This window comes from Falco punctatus, assembly GCF_963210335.1.
Source record: "Falco punctatus genome assembly, chromosome: 3".
Classification (NCBI taxonomy): Eukaryota; Metazoa; Chordata; class Aves; order Falconiformes; family Falconidae; genus Falco; species Falco punctatus.
In genome coordinates this window covers 99,360,711-99,383,280 of record NC_137582.1, presented here as the reverse complement: position 1 = coordinate 99,383,280, position 22,570 = coordinate 99,360,711, and the positions used below count along the sequence as shown (strand labels likewise).

General features: G+C 43.3%; 1 long non-coding RNA gene across 2 annotated transcripts in view; it reads left to right on the top strand.

Annotated features, from left to right (window-relative positions):
- The window catches only part of LOC308060149, a 181,262-nt gene that overhangs the window by 109,353 nt on the left and 49,339 nt on the right, over positions 1-22,570 (top strand). For both annotated transcript variants that reach the window (XR_013926620.1, XR_013926621.1), the window contains exon 2: positions 16,324-22,570. This exon is cut by the window's right edge. This is a non-coding gene — a long non-coding RNA (uncharacterized lncRNA). The remainder of the gene's footprint in view (positions 1-16,323) is intronic.

The following is a 22,570-nucleotide window of genomic DNA, read 5'->3' as shown; positions in this document are numbered from 1 at the left end:
TATTGAAAACAAATGTTGGCATAGCTGCCTTGGTGTGTGGGGGCTGCTGGATCATCTACTGTGTTCGGTCTGCGCCTGTATCTTCCACTCTTGTCAGAGGAAGCCAAAGGGATTGGCAGTGACTGGCAAAACTGAGCCTAGTGCCATTCTTGCAGCCGCCAGGCCTTTTAGTGTTTCACCCCCTCCTAAGTGAACTCCATTAGACACCTCCTCTCTTTTTCTGAAGTGCAGGACTGGCTTGGTCACTTTTGGCTTGTGGGTAGAATTAGATCCATGTGCCCTACTTGCGTGCAAGCAGCAAACTTACCCTGTTTCTCCTGGATTTGGCCTCTATTCCAGCACCTCTTGCTTCCCTGCCCATTTAATCAGACGTGCATCCCCAACAGGATGGCAAACAGCCCCCTCCTGCCTTTCTCTGACTCACTACTCACAAAGCACCAGGGTTTCATTCGACTGTAAGGAAGCACATCCAATACCAGGTCAAGAAGTTTCTCCTCCTGCTTTCCCACCTACCCCAGCCCAGTAAATCAAAGCAGTGACCAGCCACTAGCATGGTATCAGGCTTTGAATCCAGCTTAGCATGGGGAAGAGGCACTGGTCCGTGCTGCAGAATTGTTGAGGTAGTTGAGGGTAGGGTGAAAGTAGTTGTTTTAGGGAGGGGGGCAGGCTGCGGACACAATAGTGTGATCTTTCTCCTGCCACATGAATTCATGAGTGTACCAGCAAGGTACATGTGAGGGTGAAGGACCTCATGGTCCCTCATGTGTCCTGAGCAAAGCTGCCCTTGATTTGGTTCAAGGTTGGCCACCCCTAAGACAACTGCAGTTTGCTCAGCCTTCCCCCTTGCCCTCTGCTTCCCCCTCCTCAGTTCTGCTATTAGCAGAGCTGTTTCAGGGCCTGACTTAGGAATAAGTGGCTGTGACCTGTGCCAGCTTGTAGCACTTCCCTGAAGCCGTGACAGCAACAGGGAATGAAGCATTGCTCTCTGGCCATGCCCCGCATGGCTGGCAGGGGCAAGGTGGGGAGCCCAGGGAGGCTGATGGGACCAGGGCCTTTGGGCTCGCGAAGCCATGCAGGCGGTGCGTGGGTGGAATTCCTCCTCAGGCCTGCCCACACAGAGTATGAACTTGGCAAATGACGTTGATCTGGGGGTTTGCAGCAGCATTTCCCCACGTCCCGGCAAAGGTAGAGGAGAGCGCTGTGGGCTCAATTCCCCCTTCGACGTCATACCAATGGTGGGAGCTGGCCCTGGGCAAGCATTAAAAATTGGTCTTTCTAACGTGTTATCTGGAGGCTGGGGTCTGATTTTGCTCATGCTCTCTGCTCAGTGCCCGGCCACCAGCGGGGGGGTGGCGTTCGGTGGGACTGTACGTGTCCTTGCTGCGCGGGCTCCCCTGCCCTGCCTCCCCCAGGCTGAGGTCCCAGGCGTGCCTGGGCTTTCCCTGCGTGCTGTGTTGCTCTTGTAGCAGAAACCATATTGAAATCACTGTCTTTTATTTTGACGTGGCCTTTAATGTGCAACATGTGGGTCTTTTAATGACCACCTCTGGCAAAAGTGTAATTTGGTTGAGGGAATGGATGCTTTAAACCTACCTGTGCTTCCTGCGTCTGGCCTGTGCCTAGCTATGCATGGAAGCCAGAGATTTTCCACAGCACCAAGGCCCCAACAATGGGAATATATTTTCAATTTCCTACTTAATGAGGCTAAAAAATAAACAGTTTCCTGTTGTTTTAACCCAGGTAGGTCATTTGCTTTACCCTGTTTGTAGGTGTTGGTTTATTGTTGCGGTGTATTGCTGTGGGTTCCAGACGTGGGTGATCAGCAGTACGGTATCGCCGAGATCTAGGTCCAGGTCACAGGCGAGTAATGAAAAAACAGCAGTCACTGCGGATTTGATTTACGCATGCAATGACTGTGTGATAGCTCCTTTTGTGAGAAGGAAAGTCTCCCTTTGGAGACCACATTCTAACCAGCAGCAAACATTCAAGCTCCCTGGTGCTTCAGATGTCAATTACACCAAAGCCTCTTATTGTATAATGCTGGTCTGTTATAATAATACTGTCTGGAACAGCAATAATAATGTGAATGAAATCCAAACAGTGGAGATGGGAGGGGGAGATTGATCAATACAACACTAATGATGGCCTTGTCTTTCACTGAAATAATTGTGATAGGGTTTATAGCACTTCCTTCCTACACCATGCTGTGCGGCAGTGTTGGTTTACTACCTGCTGTTATTGCTTTTGTATAAAAAGGTGTTAAAAAGAAACGTCTGTCAAGTTTTAAGGCTGTGAGTCTTTTTTAATGCAGAGGGGTTGTTGTAGTCAAGATGGTCTGGGGATAGGAGAGATGCAGTGTTTGCAGGGAGAAGTGAAATCTTTTGTTAAGCACGCTGACACAGTTAGGAAAAAAAAGAAGCTTTAGGGCTCAGAAACCAGTAGTAAGGTCCCCGTTTTTGTAGGGAATTACTCATACTTTATCACAAAGATGCCACTGGAAGGCCAGAGGTTTTTTTCCAGGTGAGCTCATTCTGCTTGCTTGGACATACAAAGTTCTCTCCTTTGAGAGAAAGTGTAAGCACTCAAACATGTAAGGGTGCAAGAGAAAATTGCTCTGGCACTCTAAGCATGTTTGCTGTTGGTGTGACTCTATTTCTTGCCTGATAATTATGCAGGATTTTCTCTGTTATTCCACCACGTGTATAGCATGCATACTGAGACCCGTTGGAAGAAATATCCATTGAGTCTTCTGATTAAAAAAGATTATTTCATTTAAGAGAGTCAAATTTTTGCATTAATGTTGGTATTCATGCAATGGGAAACCACATCCTCACAATGTGTTCCTGAATGTTGGTGGAGAAAGCAGGGAAAACCCCGTTAAGGAGGAAGATAACAGCATATTGGAAGTTATTTGTTTGTTATATATTAAGTCCTAACATTTTCTGCAGTATCTCAGAATTACTTTATTTCTCAATATGCTGGAATGATGGATTCCATACATTTTGTTTTGTGAAGTGAGAGAAATTGAAAGAAAACACAGCCCGAGTCTAATGATAAAAATCCTCTCTGTTGAAGCTCTTCATTACGGTACTTTTCAGAACAGAAAAGACGAACTGCCTTTGCAGTGGCACAGGTCCAATCTCAAACTAGAATCAATTGCTTTGCCAACGCTGAACACAAAGGATGTTCATTGTTTGCAAACTGAATTTTTCTTAGTGCGTGCAAAACCAATGATCAGATTTTTTTTTTCTTTAGAGAAACCCCTGCAGTGAAAAAACTGCAGCTGATTCTGTGCTTCCCATCCTGGTTTGCAGGAAGGCTTCTTGCTTCACAGTGTGATTTCTTCATAATAGCTGCATGACAACAGCATGCCAATATTTTGAAAAAGCAATGGCCAATGTTATAAAGCAGTTGCTTATGTTAGCTAGTCACGGCTGGTTTGGGTTTCTTTCCTTGAGAAAATAAATTTGCCTTTGTGATCTTACTTTGCTGAGGCTCACCTTGCTATATATAACAAACCTGTATCTATGTAAGTTTTGGCAAGAGTAGAGGGGACCTTCCCAGGCCTGTCCCCTCCTGTCACAAGTAACTGCATTGTATTGTGCTTGGTATCAACTGATAAATTTCCACGTTAAAAATAAGGACAAGGTTTTTCCCTTGTTTTTTTTATGCAAAATCTGCCTCAGAGACACCCTTATTTCCCTGAAGCTTATGACTTTTTTTTTTTTTTTCCTAATATCTAAACATACTTCTGGCTGACTTCTCCCTATTGCTGTGCCAACATTGTCTTTACATTCTTCTTTCCTCCTCTCATGTAATTCCTCCGTGGTATATTTGTAGAAACTAATCACATCCCTTCCCGTGTCTTTTGCTGTTGAGCCAGCATCTGACAATGGTCCTTATGGAGCACCAGAAACTCACCCAGACATTCACATTTAACTGCTGGGACATGGTGGATATGGCATCTACCTGGGGTCAGGCTGTGGCTGCGCTATTTTGTACCTTGGGGACAGGATTCCAAGTGGAGGCCGGTGATGTTAATTTTGCAAAGTTGTATTTACGTATTGGCCATCCTTCCCTGCAGAGCATAGCATAGAATTCCCTGATACAGAAAGCCGCTGCGTGCCGGAGCACAGGCTGTATGTGTTCCATGGAAAACAGTCCCACTTGCTGACACGAGAGTGAAAGTAATCTAGATGCTTCATTAGCTACGTATGTATTAAAGCTGAATCGATTGCTTGTTTGAATCTTGCCTACATGACTCTTTATGCAACATCTCCCAGTTGGCTGCAGTTGCCTCAAAAGTCTTTGCAGCTGAATGACGTGTTGTAAATGACTTTGTGGTTTGTGGAGGTGTTCAATATTGGCAATTCAGGCTGTGCTGCCTGTTTATTATCGGTCACGTGGCATAGTTTTTCTTCCCTGACTGAATGAGCTTAGCGGGTCAAGATTTTTTGTTGAATCCTCACAGGAAGTGATTTGCAAACTTTCTGCAGAATATGCAGAGTTACAGATTTGCTTGCTCTTGCAGATTTGCATTGGTTTACCATGACCACAGAAATGCTGGCAGAAAACTTAACGGGGGATTGTGTATATAGCAGCACTGATTTCTTTTAAGGGGTCCTGCAGAAACTTGTTTGCAGTACTCCTGAGCCATCATGTCAATACATCAGCATAAAACCTCCCTCATTTGCCATTTGCTGGTATGTACCTCAAGCTGACACAGCTCTTTTCTGAGAATCTTTGCTAAATATTTAGAAAAGTGCTGTAATGAGAATTTCTTTCTTGTGTGTCATATATTCTTATATATTTTCCAATAGCTAGTATTACAGGATGTTCACTAGTTCTTTTGGTAAGACGCTATACAGTATGAGTGATGACATTTATCAAATAAAAGAAATGGCATACATTTTGTGAAGCATCCTGCTTTACTTGTATTTACAGATATATTTTTTCCTGCTTGTTCACTAATTGGCAGCACTGAGTAATTTGTGATCTGTCTTCCCAGTGAACCAGTAAGTGTTCTATGTGCATATGCATATGTTTATAAAGTCTTAGGATTAGTCTACGTGGTAACTAGAACCAAAGGAAATAACTGCATTCTCATTCATAATATTTTGATTAAGGTCTATTTGTAGACCCTGGTTTTGCTGTAATTTAAGCTGATAAAAGAAATCACATTAAGCTATACTGAAATGGCTCTGAAATCTGTGTCTCATACTAACTACTGCTGAAATGCTAAGGGTGTGATTTACAACTGATTTAATTGGATTGGTTCCATTTACCATCTAAACAAGCGCTTAAATGTTGAAGTGTTTACCACCTGTTGTGACTCTTACCTTGCAGAGATCTTTGTTCACAGGCAGGAGGGTGTACACTGTAATGAGAGAGGAAAAGGAGGGCTATAAATGTGCATCTCAGCTTCTGTGTGCTATTACGATTGCTCCTGGAAAATGTGATTTTTTTTCTAAAAATTACAATTAATTTCTTCAGTATGTTGGTGGTGATTTCTGCCTAGCTTCTGACAGGTACTGCATTTCCTTCTCATGAGCCAGGATAGTTAACATGGAAAAAGGTCTCTTTGCAGTTGTAGTAGATGATGCTAGCTCCTCTTATGCTGCTGCTGTACAAATCCAGTACAGCAGTTTTGTAGCAGTTTGTGAGCAACTCTGGTAAACAATCCTGAAAAAGATGAATAATTCTTAAAAATTTAGTTGAAATGTGTCTTTTGGGGGGCGAGTCTTTGCCAGAGTCAGTGGGAAAGATATATTTAAGACAGAATGGTCCATAATGGAGAAACCCTGTGAGATATTTTGATGTAACCAGGTTGGACTGTTGACACCACGCGGTCACTCTGCTCCCCTCATTGTCTTCTCTGCAAATGTGATAGGCTGTGTCTTCCTTTGCTGATCTTCCGCAATAGTTCTCTCTTATTTGCTGTTCTGGAGAAGGAATGGTAATTAGAGACTGAAAAAAAAATTCAATGGGACCATCTTTGAGCATCAAGGACTGCTACAAAAAAGCAGGATCCACCTACAGCATCCTTGCCAACAGGCTGGCCAACCTGGTGGGGAGACCAGTAAGCTAGAATGACTGGGGAGGGACGGGATGACCCACAAACAAGTGAGAAAACCTGGATGGAACCAACCATCCAGGCTGGTAAGAAAAGGGTGCAAGGTGATGTGGACAAGAGAGACCTGTTAAACCCAACAAAATAGAACCCAAGGAATCTCACCCCAAGTGTATGCACACTAAGGGAGTGCCTGCAGGACAGCATGAGTGGGAAGCACTGGTGCCTTATTTTGAAATTCGGTACAACCGGGTCCCTGTCTGAAATAGCTCTACACCAACACACACTCCCGGGGGAGCAAACAGGGAGAATTACAAGTCTGCATGCAGCTAGAGGTCAATGGTCTCCTTTGGGATCACAGAGATATGGTGGGATAAGTCTTACAACTGGAGCCCTGGCATGGCTGGATACAGGCCCTTTTGTAAGCACAGGTCTGGACAGCAAGGAGGGGAGTTATCTTTTACATGTGGGATAGCAGCAAGAGCACATGGAGCTATGCCCAAGGATGGACAAAGCCAGCTGAGAACTTGTGGATCAGGACTGGAGACAGAACAATGTGGGTGACATTGTGGTGGGTGTCTGTTACTGCCTTGCCTGATCAGGAAGTAGTAGGTGAGACCTTCTTCATACAGCTGGAAGAATCACCACGTTTGTGAGCCCTGGTCCTCATGAGGGACTTCAGTCACTCTGGTATCTGCTGGAAGGACAACACAGCAAGGCAAAAGCAATCCAGGAGGTTTCTGGAGTGCATTGATGAGAAGTGTCCAAGAGAGCTGGTTGATTGTCAAGGATCACCTCTGGAGGCTTAAGACTGGTCCATCCAAATGTGCAAGAAATCAAACAAAGGTGCCAGGAGGTTGGTATGGATGAACAAGGATCTTCTGACTCAGACGTAAAAAGGAAGAGTATAAGAGGTGGAGGCAGGTACAGGTGACCCAGGAAGAATATAGATACACCATCCAAACATGCAGAGATGGGGTTAGGAAAACCAAATACCACCTATTGAATCTGGTAAAGGATATGAAGGGCAATTAGAAGAGCTTCTACATGTATATCAGGTGCACAAGAAAGACTAGGGATAACATGGGCCTGCTGCTGAATGGAGCAGGGGACACAATGGTAAAGGACATGGCAAAAGGCAGAGGTACTGAATGCCTTTGCTTCGTTCTTTACTGTTAAGATTTGCCTCAAGAAATCCCTGGTCTCTGAAACCAGTAGGAAAGACTGGAGCAAGAGTAACTTACCCTTTGTGAAGGAGGGTCACCTTTGGGAACACTTCAACTGGTCGTACACAAGTCCATGGGGCCTGATGGGATGCAGCCATGAGTGCTGAGGGAGCTGGCCAGTGCCACTGTGAGGTCACCCTAATAATGTGTGAAAGATTATAGAGCCTGGGGGGGGTCTTGAAGACTGAAAGAAAGCAAATCTCACTGGTATCATAAATAAGGACAAGGAGGATCCAGGGAACTACAGGCTGGTCAGCCTCATCTCAGTCCATGAGAAAGTGGTGAAGCAAATAACCCTGGATACCATTTCCAAACGTATGAAGGACAGCAAGATGGTGGGGAGTAATCAGCACGGCTTTATAAAGGGGAGGTCATGCTTAAGCAACCTGATGGCCTTCTACACTGAGATGATTGGTTCAGTAGATGTGAAAAGAGCAAAATGTTGTTTACCTTTTCTTCAGTAAGTCTTTTGACAGTGTCTCCCATAGCATCCTCACAAACTCAGTAAGTACAGGTTAGATATGTAGAGTGAGGTGGACTGAAAACTGGCTGAGCTGCTGGACTATGAAGGCCAGTCGGTAGTGGTGTACCCTAGGGGGAGATACTGGGGCCAACGCTGTTTAATGTCCTCATTAACGACCTCATTGATATGACAAAGGACATCCTCAGCAAGACTGCAAATGATACAAATTTGGGAGAAGTGGTTGGTAGTCCAGATGGGTGTGCTGCCATTCAGAGGGACCTCAGCAGGCTGGGCAAATGGGCCAAAAAGAACCTCATAAAGTTCAACAAAGGGAAATGCCAATTCTTGCCCCTGGGGAGGAGCAGCCCCATGCACCAGGATAAGCTGAAAGTCAATCAGTTGGAAAACAGCTTTGAAGAGAGTTAGTTGACCAGGACAAGTTCACCAAAAGCCAGCCCTTGCAGAAAAGGAGGTCAACAGCCTCCTGGGCTGCATTAGGTACAGCATCATCAGTAGGTCAAAAGAAATGATTCTTCACCTCTGCTTAGTCTTGGTGACAGTCACCTGGAGTTCTGGGTCCAGTTCTGGGCTCCCCAGTGAGACATGGACATGCTGGAGTGGTTCCAGCAAAAGGCCATGAATATGACTGAAGTATTGGAGCATCTAACATATGAGGAGAGGCTGAGAGAGCTGGGACTGTTCACCCTAGACAAGAGAGGACACAGGGCAGGTCTTTTCAATGGGTATACAAGAGGTAATAGGCACAAACTGAAGCACAGGAAATTACACTTAAACATAAAAGAAAACTTTTTTTACTCTACAGGTGGCCAAACGCTGGAACAAGTTGCCCAGAGAGGTTGAGGAGCCTCCATCCTTGGAGTTACTCAAAACCTTACTGGACCAACCTGCTCTGGTTGCTCCTGCTTTGAGCAGAGATGTTGTATTACACAATCTCCAGGGGTCCCTTCACACCTCAGTGATTCTATGGATCAGTAATTTCTGCACTGTTCTCTGCTTAAGGTAAAGTTGACTGTGGATTCTGCTAGATATATGCTTCTATAAGGAAACTAAAATGAAGCCAAATAAAAATCACTTTGCACTTAAACTGAGATAGCTCAGCCACACCACCACCAATAGATTGGGGATATGTATTTAAAGAAACACAACAACCCAAAAGCAGGAAGCCAGCCACCTTTCCTTCAAGGCATGTTTACCCCTACTTCTACCAGCAAATTCCTTCCTCTTTGACCCCAGGTAACTCATTACTTTGGCACTTCTTTTCCTCTTTGGTGTTGCACACTGTTCTCTCTCTTCGAAGACTTGACTTAAATATTACCAGCCCATTAGGCTCACCATTTCCTGCTGGCCCAGCAATCACAATTAAAATGTCTCACACTAGAGTCTGATTCAAGCGGAAAGCCCTACTGGGACATGAGCTCAGTGGCAAAAGCAATAATCAAGGTTTCAATAGGATTTGCTTGCAACCTTATTGCTTTCCTGAGATACTGGGAAATCAGATGCCTTTAGGCACCAAATTCTGTCTTCTTATTGGTTCAGACTTTCACTTCTTTCTTTGCTCCTTCCATTTTCCTCACTGTTTAGCCCCAAATTCCCTGTGATCTCTAGGATGCCATAATATAATAGCCACTTTCTTTATAATTTCCCAGAGTTCATCAGAATTATGATCTTTCTGCCTACAGATTACTGGGGTCATTAGCGTTCAGCTTTTAACCACCTCCCCATTCCATCCAGACTAATGGTGTAAAACCAGAACATATTATTTGGGTGGAAGTCTGTGTTGCTCATATGCTGTCATCAGTGAACAACATCTCAAGTTGCTTCATACATTGGTTTTCAGAGAATTCTTCTTTAATGGCTTCCAGCATCTCTGTTTTCAAACAAATCCAGCAAATTCAAAATGCTGCATTAAATCAGTAAATGAGTCTCTAAGGCCCATGTGTTTTTTGAACTTCATGTGCTCTCTCTCATCAAGGTCAATGTTTGTCATCTTCCTCTACTGAGAAATGTTCTGATTCATCTGTAAGATGAAGAGTAACCTAGATCATATCTACCCACCTTGGACACATTCTGCGTTCTCCCAGTCTAGCCCTCCTCTCCTTTTCCATTCTTTCTAACCCTAGATGTGTACATCATACATTTTTATATGTATTTTATTGTACTATGTAGTTTATATTTGGTAGTCTCTTTTAGCTTTTAGATGCCAAATGGAGTCTGTAACTGGATGCCCAGTCTGTGTCTGCAAGTAAACAGGCTGAGCCTCTATAGAAGCAAGTAGCCCTTTTACACATGTAGCCTGCTAAAGCATCAGCAGTTTCTTGCTGGTCTAGGAACCATAAGCAACAAACCAATCCAACTTATAAATAGGTTATTAATTCTACTGAAAAATAACCTTCCCATGTCCTCCTCGTTCTCAGAACACTTCAGTTTTGTGTTGGTGTTAAAAAAAAAAAAAAAAAAAACAAAACAAAAAAAAAAACCACAACAAACCAACAAACCAACCAAACAAAAAAAAACCAACCCCAACCAAACAAAAAAAAAAAAAGAAAAAGAAAAAATAATCCCCAAACTTGGGAAGCAAGACCACACTATATTTGTAAAAATGTGCATACACTGCTGGGTTTAAGTACTATCCAGTGTGCCCAGAGCAGTGTGTTCTTTCTGTAAGAGAATACGTTCATATTTTTATGCTTTTAAAGCTTTTAGTAATATTAGGTAAGTTTTTGTGCCTGGTGGTATTGTCTCTATTTTGTGAACCCAGCAAACACCAGAATTCCTGGAATGCTCTCCACGTTGATGGGTAGCTTCCCTCTAAAGCAAGAGCCCATCATCCCAGCCTTGATTTGCCATGAATTTTCTAGAGCCACCTAGAAAGAATTATATATATTTGCCAAGGATTTTACTTTAATAGCTCAATCTCTTACTCAGAGCCTAAAAGCACCTTGTCCTGTCAAGGTAATAACGTGTTAGTCTTTGACAGACTTTTTACTTCTTGTACTCTCTGGCAAAGAGGAGGCAGGAAAAGTGTTTTTTTTCTAATATTTCTAGAAACAGCGAGGTGTTTCATTACATTTGGTAGCAGGTAGGATTTCTGCTTCTGAAGGTTATACTGTGGGGATTGTGCCTGCTGACTGAATTGACGGTCAGTCTGTATCTCTTCTTTGGATTAGGTTTTGCTCCAGTACGTCAGTCAGTTAGAAGTCATGGGGAGACTCATGTTGTCTCAGCGACACAGGTGGAGCATGAAGATATTAGGGCACTGGAGGTAAAACCCTAAAAGCAAACAAATCTAAGCAATAAAGCCCACTGAAACAAAGGATAAAGATTTCTTGGACTAAAGCAGGATTTTGCATCAGGCTGCTGGTAGCAATTTGATTTTGCACACCTACCACGTAGTAGCAGTTGGATCCCCTTTTTCTTCTTTTGAATCAATGGTGCAGTGTATAGAACTGAAATCACATACTTGGCAAGACTGAAGACCCTGGAAGCAGAAGAGCACGAGCATGGCATGGCATGGCATGGCATGGCATGTGTAGTTAGGTAAACTTGTTTTTTCCACAGGCATCTTCCAGAGATCCCTCTTGGCTTTTAGTTCTCCTCTACAGGCAGCTTGTAAACATTTCAGCAGAGATTATGTTGCACTGAATCTCTTGCAAATTAATCCTGATTTGTCTAAGTTAAATTCTGTTTCCAGTACTGTTTTAGATTTAGGATAATTAATCACAGTAATGATAAAATCAAGGGAAGTTGCATGCAGAATGGGAATACTACAGTAAAGAAATGAACACCGTTGCAAATATTGGAGGAAATCATTGCCTGGTGTATGTAGCCAGAACTCGCTTGGACTAGGATCTATCCTAAATGACATACTTAACTTCCCTAAACCTTTGTTAAATCAATTTATTTTGAAATTGCAGGAGGATTTGAATGTTTGCATCACCATTGTAGCCAATTGATTGTAACTGACTTTCCTCTGAAAAAAACATATTGTGTCTAAAAGCTTCTCCCTTCCTCAGCATATTTGTAATTCTCTTGTTGTTAAAACTCTTTAGACTGCTTTTGCCAAATCAACGTGGAAAAATGAACAGGGTCTGTGAACAGAAAGTTGAATTAGTGGGAACTGATCTATAGAGAATGCTTCTGTAATAAGTATGATTTGTCTCATGCCTTTTGTCCTCTGCTAGAAAAATCCCAAAACTTATTTAAAATTTATATAAAAAGCTAAATAGAAATAAGATAACAAAAACAACCAATGCTGTCTGGCATGTTTCTGTTTGTCTGTCTCATAATTATAGCATCAATCTGGATTTTAGTAAATGTCTACCCAGTACTGAAATTATCTTAAATGCACAGAAAACACACAAATCTGTGTATGGGGAAAATGGCATTATCCAAGGTATATCTATACCTTGTGGGTTTAAATATCAGGCTAAAGGGAACAGGCAAAATACTGCCTGTAAGCATATGCTTCTTCAGATGTCAATATGGTTGCTGACGAATCTTCTGTTGGTATCTTCCCTAAAAGCTGTTGCTGCACTGCCAAGTCACAAGGAAACAGGTGTACGTGAAGTCCTACACATCAGATGCAAAGAAAAGTATCTTCTTCTTTTTTTTTTTTTTTTCTTTTTCCTTTCTGCAAAGTGTCTTGTGCTCAGTCAGTACGGTTGACGCTCCAGGTTGATGGTGTTGAGAACCACTGAAAGTTCATTCCCATGGCTCTTCTTCCATTTCGTCCCTCTGCCTTCAAATCCTGCAAAGCCACTCACGCCTCTGTCTACTGAGAGGATTTACGGTTAAATGATTTTTCAGGCTGGAATTTGGCACATTAGACTCCCATCCACTTGCATATGGACAACACTAATGAACGGCCTTTAATACAAGGTGGTCTTTGGATTTTTGAAGGTCTACGAAACAAACCCAAATTGTTTTTTAGTGCAAGTGAAACTGTGGACGGTAAGGCTCTGTGCATTTTTACTGTTGCTCTTAGTGGGGATGGTTGTGGCCAGGTAGAGAAATACTAATCCTTCAGAAACTCTTTTAAATGATCTGATCCTCTCTGGAAGCTGCCAGTTGTACACTCAGCCTTGCGCTCCATGTACATCTAAATGCTTCATTGACTTGTGCCAAGAGATGGAAACTGGCCTGCTTGTTTTAATACATTCCTGATGATTTTGATGGGAAATCTAAATGTGTAAAGAACACAAGATCCTGCCCACTGCAGCCAAAAGGATAAAATTTCACATCTGTTACTCTGGGGAATCAGGGGAAAACAAACAGTAAGAGCAAACTCGTGAAATTACAGAGAAACCAAGGAGGAAAAGCTGAGGTTAAGCTGAGAGCCATCTGTCAGAGGAGACCTTCCCCTCTCGCAGAATCACAGGACAGCCCAGGCTGGAAGGGACCTTGAAAGGTCATCTGGTCCAGCCTTTCACAGGAGAGGGATTCTAGATGAGATTATCCAGCACCTTTTCCAGTATTCTCACGTGGCACAGCATTCTGTTCCCCAGAGGAGCAGATGTGAAGTTTTGGTGGCTTTCGATCTGATTGTTAATTATTCTTTTTTTATTACACGTTTTTGTATTAGATACTCAGCTCTTCTTTGTAATTAGATGTAGCGATTATAGTATCTTTTTATATTACACTGGTGGGTTTCTTTAATGCAGAAATCAAATAAAACAAAACACATAAATGAAAAAAAGATTGCAACAGCAATGCTTGGGTCCGAGGGAGCGAAGAAGCAGGGAAAAAGCGAGTTACACTTACTGTTTTTGGCTCCAGCAATGCAGTTCCTTTTTTTTATTCTTCTCCAGCTTATGTTTATTAATTTATTACAATTCACTGAATGAATTAAATATAAAACTAATCCGGATTTTTGAAGATAGACATGTGTTGTATTGAAATGCAACTTTTTTGTTGTTGTTCAAGTGCTGGGAAACATTATTCTTCTTAGTGTAAATGTTTCCTGATGAAAGGATTACGTGGGGTGCAAAAAGAACACTCAGGACAGAAGAAGTAGTAGTAGTAGAGTATCTAATAGCACAGAGCAGATCTGTGCTGTTCCTTCGTGGCAGCATCACACAGTGCTCAGCAGTTTAACAGCTTCCCTTTATCTAAGGAACAACACGTGTATTCCAGGAGTACTGTTCCACGTGGCCCCATCTGGGAATTTGTTTCAGAACAGTTACCTTCCCCATGATAAGAACTTTAATCTCAGGAATTATTTGGAAAAAGGCCATCTACTGGAGGGGGGGGCGGGGGGGAGGAATATTTTAAAGTGCATGATTTGGAGAATAAAGCTTTGATTACTGCTCTTTTAGGAGGATGGGTGAGGAAGCAAGGGTCCAAGGAGCTGTCCCTGGAACACGTTTTAGAGCAAGTTGTTGGGTTTGTAATGTCATGCAGAGGCTGGTTGCGTTAGGTATGCCAGTCAGTTGGCTCCAAGTGAATGAAGCAGGTCTCCTTCACCAGCCTTGGCTCCGGATGGTCCCTGAACCTTCCTGAACATGAGTAGCGAGGAAGGAGATTCCTGCCTGGCACAAGCATCGTCAGTGCTTGGTGGCATCTAGTGTGACTGGTATGACAGAGTGGGATAGAACTGCCCTGAGGAGCAGTGGGTGAGATGTCATTAGATGTCTGCTGAACCTAGGATGGTTCAGACTAAGATGGTTTTACAGTAGTCCAGTCGCTAATTCAAGAGTGCCTCAACAGAGACAGTAGTAGAGAGATGACATTTTATCAGTCAGATATTTGGCATACATTCTACAAAATCCCTAATCCCATTCAACATAGGGTTCCGTACAATATAAGATTTCAGTCCAACAAAACAAATCAAACCCCAAAAAAATTTAAGTGAATGCTCTTATTTTTACATGGTTTTAAAAACTGCTTTGATTCCCTCCATTGCTTATCAATCTGGAGTAACTTTTGGAGTGACTGCAATTCTAGAGGAAGGTCTGCAAATGAAATAAATCCTCCACTTTGCTGGAGAGCTGGGTGGAGGAGGACAACCGTCCTTTGTAAGACCTGTGTTTGAAAGTGCACAGAAGATAAGCTGCACCAGCTGTGTTAAAACAAGCCATTTTCATCTCCCGCATACACCCTGCAATTCTACTTTTTAATTCCTAGGCAATCACGCTGCTGGAATCTTATTCAGCCATTGAGTAAAATATATGTTTGTCTTGCAATTATGTAAATAAGGTAAGTAGTTAAGATTTAGACCTAGAATAATAATGTTAACGTCATTGTCCTTCAATAAACAGCAAGCTTTGGATGTAATGTTGTTTTTGCTATATGTGTTCCATACTGCAGAAAAACACGGGCTGACACAGAGATGATGTGCTGCTCTTATTGTATTTAAAACAATATTTAGGCAGGGTAACTCCTACTTCTGTTTACATGTGTTTGAAAGAAAGCCTGTTTCATCGATGAGAATGCGTCAGAATTTTGTAATAAAGCATGCTGTGTAATATATTTAAACACAGTCCAAATTAGTTAAAGTGTAGTGGACGTGAAAGATACATACTCAATGTGACATTTCAAATAGGGAGAAAATATGATAATGAGCTATTTCCATGTGTTGCCATCCTTCTGGTTAAATAATACTTCTGTTTTCAACGAAGCCACTGAGCAATAACACTCATTTTTGGAGTTCCACAGTGGTTAGAGCTGATTGTATACAGGCTGTAATCATTATCCTAATTCTGCCCAGGAAACCCTCTCTCCCCACCATGGAGAAATTTGGAATAAAAAGTCTCGTTCCAGGAAAAAGAATTTCCAAATAATCCTGGGCACCAGATCAAAATATGAGCTCCAAATCCGTTCCTTTTCCTTAATAAGAATCAGCACTTTGAAAAATGCTGCTTCGCAAAGAAATAATTGCATTAGTCAGCCTCTTGGCACTGGTGTGGGCTGGAGCCTTCTCTCGAAATGAGGCCCAGCCTCGCCCTGCAGTGCATCCGCATCCCCCAAAGATGTAAATAGCCCCAAGACCCTTCGTTAGCAGGGACGTTTCTTCACTGCCAGAATTCCCATCGCTCTGGTGTGCAAACGGCTGTGTTCTCACAGGCAGGGAATTAAAACGTGGGACAATGGGACAGAAAGGGATCTGGAGTCATAGTCTGTCTGTACTGATGCTTGAGGCAGCCTCGGGTAAGATGGACATCATCTTATGTGCTGAAGAGTAGAAGCCAAAGGAGCTAGAAATAAGAGGTGACTGTCCCCATGCTGTCCTTTGCTTACAAAGGAGCTGATCAAACAGATGTCATATGTAGCTCTGCCTTAGGTGCAGGGCCTTTGGCTAACTGTATGGCCCAAAGAGCTGGTGATATGTGATTCTGTCTTTGCCCCTCACTAGGTCTGTTCCTTGGATTGCAGAGCTTGCAATCAGGACGACTCCAACGTTCAGGACCTGACAAGCATTGACAAGATTCTTTGATTGCTCTAGTCTGGAGAGATCCTGCATTTATGCACCTTTCACTTGAGTGGTTTTTAGAACCACCCCAAAAGTTTCCTTTTTATTAAGTCTGTGATTATCTGATTTTCAACAGCAAAAAGGTTGCATGACATTGGTGAAGAATAAAAGGCAAGCGGCGTGCGTTACTGGATATCAAAGTGTGATGCTGGAGCCTTGATCTACAGGAATAGAAACAAACCTTGCCTAGCACCGACACCTTAAACCCTCCAAGAAACAAAGCAAGCTGGCCAACACACCTGAATTCACTAGGAGGTAAGTGTTGAAGTATTTTTCACGTGCTTACATTGTCCTTATGTTGTTCTAACTTGTGCATTTGAGTCCTCCATCCCATCACCAACAGAATTATTTCTTTCACAGCTGCCCTTCAGTTAAAAAAAATAATCAGTACCAGTTTTAAGTAATATAGAAGAGCCTGTAGTGGAAACTGTTAAGATTAGTATGGAATAGAATGGACAACTCATCTCTTTTGTTCAAAGACTACTAAGAACTATAGAACCATGGAATGGTTTGGGTTAGAAGGGACCTTCAAGACCATTGAGTTCCAACCCTCCTGCCCTGGGCAGGGACATCTTCCACGAGCCCAGGTTGCCCCAAGCCTCAACCAGCCTGGCCTTGAGCACTGCCAGGGGTGGGGCACCCACAGCTAAATAACATCCAGCTAAACAACCACAGTATGCGCCCCTCTGTTGGCTGCCATTGACCCGACAGGAAAATACTGTGCAGATGTAGCTTTCAGTCGAGGTTTCAATATAGTCAGAGAAGAAAGATTTGTTAACCTGATACTGTTAAAATGAAACATTGGAATGTGCGTGTGTCAGTAGGGAAAGCATATAACCTCACCTGTGCCAAATCAGAGCTTGTCAGAATCCTCATCACCTGGTAAACTGATGGATGGAGCCAGACTCTGCGGTAGATTGAGCTTCACCCCTGCGCTGCAGAAAGAGTGCTGGGGCACAGGAGAGGGGGAGACTTCCAAAGGTGATGATGCAAATTAGTTGCAACACTTTTACAGGCTTTTGTGCATCTGTAGGAGGGGGGCAACTGCTACTGGATAGCTTACTTTGTGCCCTTGCCAAGGTACTACAGAAATGCCATGTCAAAGGCAACAGAGGAATCCAGACCACGTGCTTTAACTGCAATGCAAATCTGCATTTAAACTTAGGTCTTCTGGCTCGGGAGTATTCTAGCATTGTGGTTTCAGGGTACTACAAGCTGTCTGAGAATTAGAGAAAGATTCTTCTGCTGCCTGGGAGATGGTTGTCTGAAAAAGAAATACAATGGATAAATTTCAGACCTATAGGATCTAAGCTGGACTTACGGCTCTGGTGTGCACCAGCTGCCTGCACTGCTGCTTCGGTGACAGACCCGCCAAGGGGTACGGGTGCTGCTGGGCAACGGGCTGTCCTGTCATCTCCTGTCCTGTCCTGTCTTGTCCTGAAGAAGACGGGGTTATACTTAGATAAAATACACATGTATGTGTGGTGGGGAGGAAGGAGTGGGAGAATGAGCCAATAACAAAGCTGGTGTCTTCTATCACCAAAGAAAGGGTAAGTCAGGAAGAATTTGGAAGGGGACAGCGGCTGTCAGCATGGGCTGTTTATAATAGGCACTGAAGGAGGTGAGACATTAGTACCAGTTGGAAATTTTCCACCAAAATGTTTTTCCTGAGGGAAGGATGACCCATTAGTTTTAAAAGGGGTGGGGTTTTGTGTGAAAGGGGCTCTCATCCTCGTATTCAGAGTGGGCTGAGTGTGAGAAGGGCGTGTGTGTATCTTAGTCTTCTCCTTGTCCTGGTTTTGGCTTCCCAGTACCTGGACCATAAATCTGAGATTTAAGCGCTGCATACTGAAGTATTCCCCTTTGCCTCCTGCAGATCAGACGTTGATTATTCAATCCAGCATCTCCTGGATGATTGTCCTAGTGAACGGGAGCTATGCTGTCTCACGCTGAACAAGGACAGTTGTGCCTCTGGCTTTGCTAGTTTAGAGATCTCTGTTCTTTACCAAATGGAGAATAACAAAAAACTGCCGAACTGCAAAATCTGTTATGGAGTATAGGGAAAACCATATCTGCTTGTGATCAATGCAGTTATCGTTGGCAGAGGGATGGTGGGAGTTGGTTGTCTGAACAGCAAAAAGAGAAGATAGTGGGTTGGAAGGCAAAACCAAGAAAGCTGTTTGATACAGCAAAGGAGGGAATGCTGGTGGAATGATGCATGGAGGGAATAGTGTTCAAGAGTGGAAATAACATGCTGGGCAGTAACATTGATTTGAGGGAAGCACGCAAATGCCAGCTCTACAGCTCAACAACTTGGACAAATTAGAGAAACTCATCCAGGATAGGTTTAGACAGAAGCAACCAAGTTGTCTCACGTTATGCTTCCAAACTGTACAAGAATGGCGCTGTCTTGAATATGGCCTGCAAGAGCCCAGAGGGGAGCTGTTGATAAAAACATGTGTGAGAGAGAGAGAAGGACCAGGGCAGGGCTGCTGGGCTCAGAAAAGGGAGGGCTGAAGCAGGGTGTAAGTGCAGCAGCTGATCTGGAGCATTCTGCATGTGGGGTAAGATACAGAGAGTGTTGTAAGGGCATCACATGGGTGAGACTGTAAGGAAATAAATCTAGGGGATGAGAATGAAATAGTACATGACCTGTGGTAAGTGAGGGAGTGAGAGGACATGATAGCTAGAGAACAGGCAGAAAGGAGACAGAAGGAGGGGGATTGCCTTACTAATTATGGGTATCTGTAACTTTCCTGAGATATAACAGGCAGAGGATGACTAAGAAATGGCTGAGTCACAGAAACCGTGTGACTGAGAGTCTAAATTCAGCTGCTGAGGGGCTTGAATACTCACATGAAACTTGGAAATTTTCCTCTAATACTATTCTAGTGCAGGTGATCCTAAACATCCTATAGCAAAAAAAAAAAAAACCCTCTCCAACTGCTGTTTGGAAACATCTAGCTCAGTAAATAGGTCAATATTCCTGCTGGCAGGCAAGTTTATTATCCAGTTCACCCATGTGTGGTGGGGAAAGACACTTTTGGCCAACTAAACAATTGTTTGTCCATTTTCTACGCATAGAACCATTTGCAGGAAACTTTAATCAAATGCTGTTTGGGCCTTCACCATAACAATTTAGTGAATGATGTTGTTTAGAGTTGGAACAATGCTCTGCCAGTCTTTGTAAGCCAATTTATTACCAATACCCATCTACTACTTGTAGAACTTCCAAATACTTGACGCTTCAGGAAATAAAGAGAACACGTGTCCTCTGTTTCAAGGTGCTTACTATTGAAAGTCTTTGTTTTATGCATCATTAACGCTGGCGTATATTGGTAGTGCCACCAGAAGAAGTGACCCACGCCTTCCACTCGCCCTCCTCCTCCCACGTGACCCAGAGTGGGGAACTGATGTAGGTTAAAATTATCTGTTGTCCCAGTCAACTGCTGATTAATCAGGTACAATCATGGGTGTCTGAAGTATTTCAGACAGTATGTTCAAGGAAAAGAAATAAATGTGAAATACTCCCCAACCCTGAAGAATGGGATATTTTCCTGATAGCAATTACTGAAGAAATGCAGGCTGATGGAAACCAGAAGTAATGTCGCTCCCAGCTGAACTGGAGTTTCTGTGTGTGGAGTAAGGAGATCTGGGCAGTAGTGGGTTTTTGTGGGTAGTGTAAATCCATGGTTTACCTTCTTCTGACTAAGCAATCTGTAGTTTACTTGAGCCAAGTGAGTTGAGCCACTGCTCCCTTGCCTTTTTGTCATGGGGAAATGGAAAGAAAACAAGCAAGTTGTCTACTGAGGGCAAATCTGGAGTAAACAGGTGTCTCGCCTCAGGTCTCAGACTTTAGTCACATGCAGATCGGTGATACACCGGTGCCACACGGCTCATGAAGCTGCCTGGGAAATCACTGACCGAAAACATGATTTTTAAAAGCACACGATCCTTCCGTCCCTAAAGAAACAGCCCTGCCTGACCTCCCTGCTCAGCAGCATTTTTCAGCACAGGAGCTGGACTTTTTCACAAGGTTTCTAAGTTCCACATGGGGAAAAGGGAACCAAAGAGTTACCTTACCCCTTTCCCTGAAGCAGTGTTATACCGAGCGTTTCTTTAACCTGTGGAATCATGCCCTCGGTGAGGAGGGATTGAATGCATTTGCTTTTTGATGGGAGTGCTCCAGATGAAGGGAACTCGATAGAAGGAGGGATGGTGGGTTTTCTTGCATGTGGGCTATGGCTGGGCTGCCTTTTGACCATAGTTCCAAGTCTGAAGGGCTCCTAACCTTTCCTTAGTGCTCTTCCATCCCTTCTTCGTAACAGCCAGAGGGTCTCAGCAGCTGATGCTTTTATGAGACAGCAGAGAGGAGGTGGTTCTGATTTTGTTTCGTTGTGAAAAGTTTCCCTGTCACAATTCCCTGGATGGTACACAGTGCTCTGGGCTGCTGCCTGCACAATAGCTGGTTTAAAACATTTCTGTTTAATCAAGAGTGAAGCAAATGTCAGAGATTCAATGTTCTAGATCAGCAGTTTCCAACACTGGTACATCTTAATCAAGCAATTAGGTGCTTTTTTTGTTATTGTTTGGTGTTTTCCACATTGGAGAAGGGAACAGATTTGCTGCTTTGCTCTGATGACTGCTAGCAGCAGTGTTTGTTGTTAACAGAGACATTTACACCTAACCACCAGTTGGCAGGTGTTAACACTTTGTTACTTGCTATTCCCACATGCTGAGGATTGTGGGAAAGCTGTCAAGCTCTCTGTCTTGTGTAACACTTCGCTTTTACAATAACAACAACAAGAAGCTCCCAACAAACGCAGGAGCTCTGTAGGCATGCAGCGCTAGCAAGGGAAGCAACAGGGTGGATTCTCAGGCCTTACTGCTTCCATGGGAGGTAATACAGGGCTTTGTGGAATGTTTGAGATATTTCCTTATCTTGGTTTGGAAGCGGGTAGGTGGAGGTTGAGTACTTTTTTTTTTTTTTAATCATTATTTATTTTTGGAATTGGTGATATGGTCTGATCTTTAGGAGAAAACAAGAATGTACTGTGTGTGCCCCAACATTTCTAGTCTGCCTTTGACATTTGTACTCTAGGAAAAAAGGTATGCATACAGCATACAAACTGAGAAAATAACACAGAAAGAGGATAGGAATGCTTTGATTTGTTTGGGGGTGACTGGCAAGCAAGAAATGAGAATTTCTATTAGTACAGCCCTTCTGGAGAGCTCAGATGTGGCCAGAGGGGGAAAAAAAAAAAAGACAAAAAAAAGACTCTCTGTGAACTATAGCAAATACATATATAAAATACTTCTTTCTCTCTTTCACTTGCTGTCATCCACGTGCTCATGCATACTCTGCCTTTGCAGCCACAAGGTCATTGTTTTATAGTCGAGTGATCCAAGTGATTGATTTATTACTGATGAAGTGAGGTTTGATTGATTTTTTTTTTTTTTAATTTAAATGAAGACAGTAAAGAAGAAGGAGTGGGAGGTGCAAGGCAGCTGCAGAGTCAAGTACAAAGCAGAAACTCACTAGGGTAAGTGGGTCAAATGCTGTGATGGCTTACATCGGTGATGAGTTTATCTGGCTGATTTTCACAGGGCTGCACTGCATCATTGCACTCCTTCCCCTAAAAGTGTTATACCAGTCATTTCTTTAACCTGCAAAATTCTGCCCTTAGTGAGGAGGGATTTCATGCTTTTGCTTTTTGATGGGAGTGCTCCAGATGAAGGGAACTTGATAGAAGGAGAGGTGGTGGGTTTTGTTTGCATGTGGGCTATGGCTGGGCTGCCTTTTGAGCGTGGTTCCAAGTCTGAAGTAATTCTTCAGTGCATCTCACATCCAAACTGAACACTCATTTTGGATCAGCTTCACGATGTGGTAGGGAAGAAACTTATCCTCTCACTATGACTAGACTGGCTTCAGGATAGGGCATTTCTTAAGATACACCCACTCTGGCTTGTATCCATCAATGCCCATCCTGTCAAACCTGACGAAATGTCACTGACAGGTGGGTTGCCCAAGTTCTTTCATGGAAAAGTTCCTACTGCATGACAAGAAGCCCTGTGGGATTTGGAGGCGGCTGAGCAGCAGGTTGTTGGCAATATGGTTGCACAGTCGTGCTGTAGTGGCCTGCCCCCCGGTCTGTGTTACACAAGGCAGTGCTGATAGAGCCTTGAACTCTCTGAATTTAAGTTGATTTTAACTCTAGAAGACAAGTTTGAGATTAGTCAAAAGTTAGGGGCTAAATGAAGGAATCGCTGAATGAAATCCCATGGGCTGTGTTTTGTACTGGGTGGGATCCCAGGGGTCTCTC